The sequence below is a fragment of the Zonotrichia albicollis genome, chromosome 2, assembly GCF_047830755.1.
Source record: "Zonotrichia albicollis isolate bZonAlb1 chromosome 2, bZonAlb1.hap1, whole genome shotgun sequence".
NCBI lineage: Eukaryota > Metazoa > Chordata > Aves > Passeriformes > Passerellidae > Zonotrichia > Zonotrichia albicollis.
The window spans coordinates 45,967,464-45,976,560 of NC_133820.1; positions in this window are offsets into that span (position 1 = coordinate 45,967,464).

The following is a 9,097-nucleotide window of genomic DNA, read 5'->3' on the forward strand; positions in this document are numbered from 1 at the left end:
TGGAGAGACACAGCTGTTGGTAAGGACCATCTCTCACACATGAGTTGTCAGGGAGATTTACATCAGCCCAGCTCTAATTTGCTCCTGTGAACTGAAGGTCCATTAACAGTTGGAGTGCATTTGAGGCAATCCTAGAGCACATCTTGTGGTCACTTCCATGCCAAAGAAATCCAATTTGCGCGCTTCCAGTCTACTCTGCTCTGTGAATAAAAGTACAGTAAAAGGGATGCACAGGTGGTTTTCTTCAAAAGCTCCCTCCTGACACAAACTCAATCACTAATATTAGATGCATCTTGAAGACAAAATGCACTCTGGAGTTATAGCTACGGCTGTCTACTTGGTGGCTGACCTGTGCTTTATGTGTGTTTTAACCTGAACCTCCACCAGAGAGCTGTAAAACATAAAAGCCTGTGAATTCTTGCCTCCCTGGGAAAGGAGCTAAAAACTCATGTCTCACGTTTTAAGCTGTAAAGGGGAACACTAGATGCATTGGTCTTCAAATACAAAGAGAAGGAGGGAGAAAGAAAGAGAGAGAAGGGGAGTGGAAATTTATTAGTCTTTGGCACCTAAAATGCCATCCCTCATTTCACACTGCCCTCTACAGAAGGCATTACTTTACTTCTTTAACTAGGAATGTTCTGCCTATTTTATGTGGAGTAACTTACAAGCTGAGGAAAATACCATTACTTTCAATACACAGGATACAGCTCACTTGGAGCAGAAGCAGCATTACTTTCCTTTCACTGAGACTGACAGAGGGTTTTCCTATCAGTATTTTTCAAAAAACAGTAAATTAATTTTTTAAAACTCAGTTTCCTAGGCACAAAACAATTTCAAAACCTTACTCCAGAAAATATGAACTTTATTTCTGTAACACTTTTTAAAATAGTGTGATTTATTTGTTTAGAATGTGGTTTAACAATTCATAAATGTAACCTTAAGACATCTTGTTTCAAGATAGTTTTATTTCAAGAATTTATGTCAATCAGAAGAATGAAATTAAATACAGCATTCAACTACCAGAAACAGGTACATTTTATTTTGAGTCAAAGGAAGTCCTTGGTGGGGAGATTTCCACAACCTGGAAGTGAATAATGCTTCCACACCAAAGCTCCCAGACTGATCCTAGGTTTCCAGCCTGTCTTTTTGTCACAACACTGCTCCTTGACCCCAGGCAGGACTTGACACCATAGTTAATAAAGATGAGCAGGGATGAAATCTTCAGAAATGTTTTCTGCTCTGTTCTGTAAAATCTCCAGGAAAGGAGGAACAGAGAGAAAACACCAAGAGAGCAGTGACAGGTAAGGCAATGAGACACAAGACAGAATCATCCCACTTGGCTTCATTCAGTACCTCTGCTGAGCACCTTCATCATCCCAAGGAAACTCTGTCCAAGGGAGCCAGTAAAAGCAGGTTTAATCTTCTTCACAGGACAGCAAAAAGCACCTTTCAGTAGTCCTGGAGGACTCCTCCTTATACATCTGCACCATACTGGCTGGGCAATGTGCCATATGCATGATTTGCAGCAGTATTTCTCCACGAGCACCACCAAGCTGGGAACATACTTCAAACACTATAAAGATGGAAAAACATGTATGTATACATGTTCCTAGGACAAGAAAGAAAGTCATTGACCTTTTTGGTTCCTTTTAAAGCAAATAAATATTTAAATATCTGAGCATGGACTTGTTTGAGACCCAGGCACTTTGAAACAAGGGAGAAAGTATTGCTGAAAACACCAACAACTCAAGAATACCAGAAGTTAATCACCTTACATTCCCTTATTTTCTATTACAGACAGAGGAATACTCATTATTCCACATAAAACTTTCCATATGACCTAAGAAATAAAATAGACATTATAACCTCTTAGCAAAGAGTAATTCCATATTCTTCAAGCTTTCCATAGAGGAGCTATTATGTGGTTGAGATATATATAATCACAAAAGCATTTTACTTTTTCGCCCTTTATTTTAAAAGAAGTTGGTTCTGAGAAGAAATGAAAAAAATTCACCTATGTTGGACACTGTTTGCCTAGTGTAGGCTTGGCATGAATCTGCTTTAAAATTCCACACTTCTGCATTCCCTGAAAGACAAAACCATATAACACATTCATTGATGTTCACCCCAAGAAACTGCAATTCCATGGTTTGGTTGTACAAATTACAGTCAGCCTTATCCTGTCCTCTCCTCATATTTATAGTGGTTGAACTGAACTTGATTTAGGCTGAATACCCTCTCACTCACCTGTGTTGACTTCAACACCTAAGTACCTGCTTGAAGTATAGACTTAGAAAAAGTCTGTAGAACATCATTATCATATCAATTTTTTTGGCAGTGGAATGTAACTTCTGAAGTTTGGCCCTTGCCTCTGACACACTATCCACTGAGAAATTCACATCCACCCATATCCTGTTTCCACACATACTCCATGTTTTCTGTACTGGAGCTGGTCTTGGGAGTTTTTCAGCAGTAGATTGTCACTCAGAAATTCCAATTTACAAACACAGAAGCACTTCACCAAAAAAAACAGGAATTCAGTGAAAATTTCTAAATGGCCACTCAGGGCTGAGATTTAATTTACAGTAAATATCAGGAAGAACAGTGGAAACATCCTAAAATAAGGAGGAAAGTCGTTCATAAACACAGGAGAAACACCACAGGCTAAGGAAGCATCTTCACTGAATATTACTGAAAACTGAGACATGCACTGAAGAGAGAGCCCTGCACTATACCCAGTTTCTACACTCCTCCACTGGCAAGAGCTATTGACCAATTTTGGAGACCATGCAGTAGCCCCATTTATGTCTGATAGTCCAGGGACAAGGCAGTCAGCCAAGAGGGAGGTTCAGGTGCAGATTTAAAGCAGGCAGAGTGGGGCTTCAAATACCTTCCATGTAGTCTGTAGCCAAAGTGTGAAGTCCTTTCTCCCAGAAGCCACAATTTCCTTACATTTCAAAACTATTACTCAACAGGATGGGAAAGTATAACTTATCCTGGTAGGAGAAATGCAAGCCAACATTAACCTAGATTATGCATAATACATTATACTCTAACTCATAAGGGAAGAAGCCAAGTAGCATGGATAAAGATACCAGAAATTTATGGAGGGTATACATCTCACTGAAAGAATAAATGTAAGGCTGATTGGACAGGGCAAAACCAAATAAGTTTATTTCAGAACTGGTCAATTAAAACATACATGCAAAAAAGTATCAATATATGGAAGAGAAAGGCTATCTTTCTAAGCAAATTTCTTCAGCATGTCAGCAATACTTCGTGTTGTAACTAAATTCATGGCTTGAAATTATTCAGGGAATGGTTAAATAATGCAATGCATCAAATCTATTTCAAAATTAACTGCATTTTCGACTTTCTGGCCACCACAAATTATTCTCAGTTGTAATTTACAATAGGCAAGTGTTAATTTACCTAACCCATATTTTATGAATATGTATTGACTAATTGCAAGTCCATGGTTCAGGGTAAAATAAATACGCCATTTATATTCAGATAAGTCACACAATCAATTTTCAATCTACTGCCTCAAATACAGTATCAGACTGTGACAGGTTTATTCACATTGACACAAGGTGTCATAGCTCTGTGAACTGCAAAATGGAAATGTCAAACATTATTCAGCAGCCACCAGTGGATCATGCCCAGCAGTAACATCCACAGCAAAACCTCAGGATGTCAGTGGCCTGTCTGCTGCTGTTTGACTACAAATTGAAAAAAAACTCTAATCTAAGCAGACCAGTCTTCACCCTGGGATCAGTTGTGGTGGCGATTTTGTTTCCTGTGGTGGACTTCTAATTTGACACTTCCTCAGCTGCCCAGAGATGAGAGCAGTACTTCTGCCATTAGGTAATGGGAGAAAAGGATGGGACTGTGCCCTCTGCATACTTGGGCTTGGCCTTTTAGGTCACAATCATTGTTAAGAGCAGTTAATCAGGCTTTCAAATTAGTGCAAAAGGTTCCTTCTGTCTCTTTTTTGAGCGTCAGGGCTCATCTTAGACAAACGCTGCATCACGGATATTTTTTTGCTAAGAGAGCTCCCACATCACTGGCTGCTTTTTGCACTTTATTCACTACCATTAAAATTTTTCAATTAAATAGAGCAGGCTTAAGTACCATTCTAGGCTGAAGTATTCCTGACCTTTTCTTTAACCAGGCATCTTAAGATTCGCTTTTTCTCTCCCAAACTAAATCTGCACAATGAAAATAACAGTCCAGGAGAATCCTTTGTATGCTTTGTGCAAGCACACTTCAGAGTCCTGCAGAGAAATAAATACCTTGGTCTGTACAGATTTCTGTGTTCCTTGGATTGACTTCATTTTTCCTCCTCTTTCTCCTGATAAATTCCTGAAGGATGACTGAATTATGACCTGGGTTTTCATTTTCACTGCTTGACTCAGTCACATGAACACAGGCTCATAATGCCACAGTAGGTGCTCCAGGGTACTGTGCATGCCCTACTTGCGTTTATCCAAAATGGATACCTGGAAACCTTCTGTTAATCACAGCAGCAGTGAGGGAGGTGGAGAGGGAGCCCCAAATATTTCAGGTGGACCTAAACCTCTTTCTATAGGAAACAAAACTCTGTCCTGACATATGAGCTTGACGGATGAGATCAAGCAGAGGAGAAACAGTCAAATTTAGCAAACACTGTAAGTTGTCCATTCAGCTACAGCAGTGAAGGTATTCTGATTCACTCAATAACTATTTCCTTACTAGCAGCTTTAGAGCTATTTAATGATGTCGTTATACCCACAAGACCACCTGTCAAAGAGGGGAACACAATGAAAGTGATGAGGTGGTGGAGTGAGACGAGGAAGACACATTCATTAGAGACACGAGAAGACAGCTGGTGTTATTGGGCATAAAGAGGAGGTTGGGGAGCCTTGTTAAAAGTTATGTAGTCTCCTAAAGAATTACAGGGAAAAAAATAGCAAAAAAGTTTGGTGTTACAGATAAAGGATTGGCACTTACAGACCTCCTTTAGTTATACTTCAAATTAAGGGAAATACAGACAAAAGAGTAAATCACAGTTTCAATCAGTACTAAAAAAAGATTAATTAAAAAAAAAAACCTTCCAGTTTCATTTCTTGAATTGGTGTGGGGTTCAGTAAGCAATTTGAATGGAGTCTGCAAACTGGAGTTAATTATTTGCATTAACATTTCAGATGGCTCCCATGTAAATATGAGCTCTTTGGTGTGCAATGGTCATAGACAAAAAGTAAGATCAATGCTTGATTTCCCTTACAGGATCCTAAATTGTGTCATTTAATAGGTAGTCAGCAGCAGGGGGATTGAATGATACAGGCTTGTGAAAACAGCTCTGGGATCTAATTAATTGGGACAAATTATCAAAGCAGCTTGGCATTGAGGAAGGAGAACAGACTCAGGGAGAAATGACAGATGGATACACAGAAAAGAACGCAGAAAGACCTTTGCTGCTCTTGAAGAGCTAGGCCTTAAGGCCACTCTGAAAAGCTCTTGCATCGCGGTTTTATGGCTTATTATTATGTATGTGACACTTAAATATTCTTACTTGCTACATAGCCCTATGCCCAGAATTTAATTTCTCATTGGAGGATCAGATGCAAAAAACCCAGAAGTTTTAATGGTAGCTGAGTGTGTGGTTGGGACTGCTCAGCTTGGACTCTCCAATCTCACCCTGTAACAAAGCTGTTTGCTGGGTGGGCAGAACCTTCCAGAAGGGTGAGCCCTGAGTCCTAGGAGGCAACAGCCAGCAGCTATAAGAAGCTGGGCCAGTCAGAATGGAAGACATCCTTCCCTTCCCAATCCCTTAACTGACAGAAGTGAGCAGAGGCTCCCTGAGCCATGGCCTGAAGTCTCCTGGAGAAGTTTCCCCTGCCCCTCCCCAGTCTGGTGCTTCACTGCAGTGTCTCCTGTGGGATGATGATTCCATGTCACACACTAACGCCAAATATACCATAGAATAGTTTGGGTGGGAAGGGAGCCTTCAACATCATGTAGTTCCAATCCCCTGCTGTGGGCAGGAACACCTTCCACTAGACCACCTCTCCCTGGGTCAGAGCCCCATTGAACTTGTCCTTGAGTATTTCCAGGGATGGGGTGGTCACAACTCTTGGCAATCTGCTCTAGAGTTTTGCACTCCCATTGTAAAAAGCTTAAGCTTCTTCCTTCTATCTAGCCTGAATCTACCTTATCCTACCACAACAGGATAAAACATCCATCCCCACCTTTCTTTTAAGCTCCCTTTTAGGTATTGAAAAGCTGGAATAAGTTCTCCCTGGAGCTTTCTCTACTCTAGACTGAAAAACCCTAACTCTCCAAGCCTTTCCTCACAGGGCAGATGTCCCATCTGTGACAAGAAGTGTTTTGGGTATTCAAGCCACTTTAGTCTGCTGCCACTTCAGTCGGAAACCACGATACCTACCCCTGGAACACAATCCTGTTCCCACAGGCTGCTTAGAGCCCTTTGTCAGTAGCTGAATATATCAATATTAATGGACATGGAGGATTGTCACCAGCATACTGATAGAGCAAGACAAACAAATTGCGTGGTTTACACATGCCTGGCATGTACAAACATCTGGCATGCACATACATCATTTTAAATTCAGACAATATAATCAGAAGTCAATGAGATCCTGGCATTTTTGGCCCTGGCAGAATGCACTTAGTGCTCCCCAGAACTTGACCATACACCACACAGCACATCCAAGCACTGACAGTGAGTCATACCTTCAGCTCCTTTCTCTTCACTTCCACAAACACTCTAGCAAGCAAGCACCCTTGTGAAATACCAAACCTCCTGCTGATCTAACTTCATTGGAATTTCTTCAGTGGGATTTCTTCCAGTACAGAATTTGACTGGGCAATGTTTGGCCCATCCAGTCATACATCAGTGCTGTAGGACATTCACAGAAGTTTCCTGAAGTTGTGCCTTATGAATCTTCACCCCAGAACATCACAGTCACTGACTTAGGAAGCAAACACAACAAAACTTAAGACAGTTCAGTCTGTAAAGATGCATAGACTATGCATAGCCTGCCTCCTAGCCCTGAGACCTGAGGATCTGCTCTGACATTAAAATCCTTCCCTACCATCCCACCAACTATGTATTCATTTCCCTTCTGCATTGTTTTCTCCAGGTATGACCAGGCTGCTGTTAGGCCCCTCCAAAGCCATCTCTTCACTAAGCTGAACAAGACCCGTGCCCACAGCCTTTCCTCACAGGGAAAGTGCTGCAAGCCCTCATCATTTTGGTGGTCATCATACAAGTCCAACCAATTTCTTGTGCAGACAGACCTAACACTGGACCCAAAACTTCACATGTTTTCTAATAAGCACTGAGTGATGATCACTTTCCTTGGTCTGACTGATACATTCTGTAACATTCTGATACAGCTCAGAATGTTGTTGACTTTCATTCCAAAATTAAAAATTAAACAGGCAACAGCAATAAGCATCCACCATTTGTCAGATGTGCATTTCCCTATCTGTCACACAGTGCATACACACAGGTAGAATTTTTAATCAAAACTATGAATAATTAAGTAGTACAGAACAAGTAGATGGTAAACACCATCCTCAAACTGAAATATCTGCAAATGTATGGAATGTACTGTACTTAAAAAAAGCATAAAAGATATAAAAATTCCACAAATATCTTCCTATAGAGTAGTTCATCCAGATGTGCTAGAAATCATAGTTTATAACAGCAATTTTCTGAACAACGTTCTTTTAATTGGTAAATGCTTTATTCATAAAATGAGATTTTGATTTATATTGCTGCTCTCAGAAGCACTATTGTACAAACAGAACTGTTTCAAGAACATTCTATGCAAACATAGAATACTGTTCATTGGAGATTCATGGAACTCTCCTCTTACCATGAAATAACTATTACTCACTTCCATGAGGCACATCAGTACAGAGAATGCCAAGACCCCGTGCATATACTTTCAGAAAGCCCAGGCTCCAAAAAAATAGATTAACCTTGCCAACAGGAAAAGAAAGTAGGAAATCATGATAGCTGGGCAGTGCAGAAGCAAATATTGACACCATTTCAGAATTAATTCTATATGTTTGGCTTACAGCAGTGCCTGCCATTTTCACAATATTTTTTAAACTATCATTTTTTCATTTTAAAGCATCATTTTGTGTCAAGAAACCACCACTGTCCCACTGTTTACAAGAAATATAAAAACATTAAAGAATTTTTGATAAGTGCTAAAGCCACAGAAAAACTTGGGATCATGACTGACACTGAAATTAAATCCACTTCACTCACTGCCTAAATTTGGAGACTGTCTAAGGTTAAATTAGTGAGGTTTCTACTAAATAAAATTCCATTAAGTTTCTGCTTAGAAATGGCTCCATCTTGGCCTAGCTTTGCAGGTCTATATTTATCTTCCATCCAGCCTTTCTAGATACTTTGAGGTACAAATCCTTAAGCACTCCAACATCTCTAACAGGCCAATATTCACTTTAAAACACACTCCTACTGTCTTGCTCCTCTCCTATGCAAAAAGTCAGTAAGGGTAATCATCCAGACACTAACTTTCAGGTGCAGTTTTACCCTCCTCCAGAGGTCATGCAAAACTATTACTGGATCTATCTGTTCCACCAGTAATCTGCCCTAGCAATATGCTGTGGCATACTACTACGCGCGCCCTACTTCTTCCAGTGGCCATCATAGTTGAGAAATGACTTGGGCATATCTGGACTGCAGCATTCACCATTCAGTTGCACAAGGACAGCAGACAACTGCCACTGAGCAAGAAATCCAACTCTCCCAGGGCTTGCATTAAAGACCTAACCATTTATTTCACCCTGCTTCGGGTCTACCTGCAAAATGCCACTGTTTCTATGACACCTCTTCAGAAAGCCAAGAGAGTGAGTCAAGTTTAAATGAAAAGTGTGTTTGATTTGGTTTGGGGTTTTTTCCTACAACTTTACAATTTCTTTGGGAAAAGAACTGTTTTCCAAAAAACAAGATTGAAATGGCAAGTTTCATTAACAAGCTTTATGAGGTTTATTGTTAGAAATTGAGTACCAGTGAGGTGATTTCCCTTGATTACAATTACAGGAGCTAACTTAG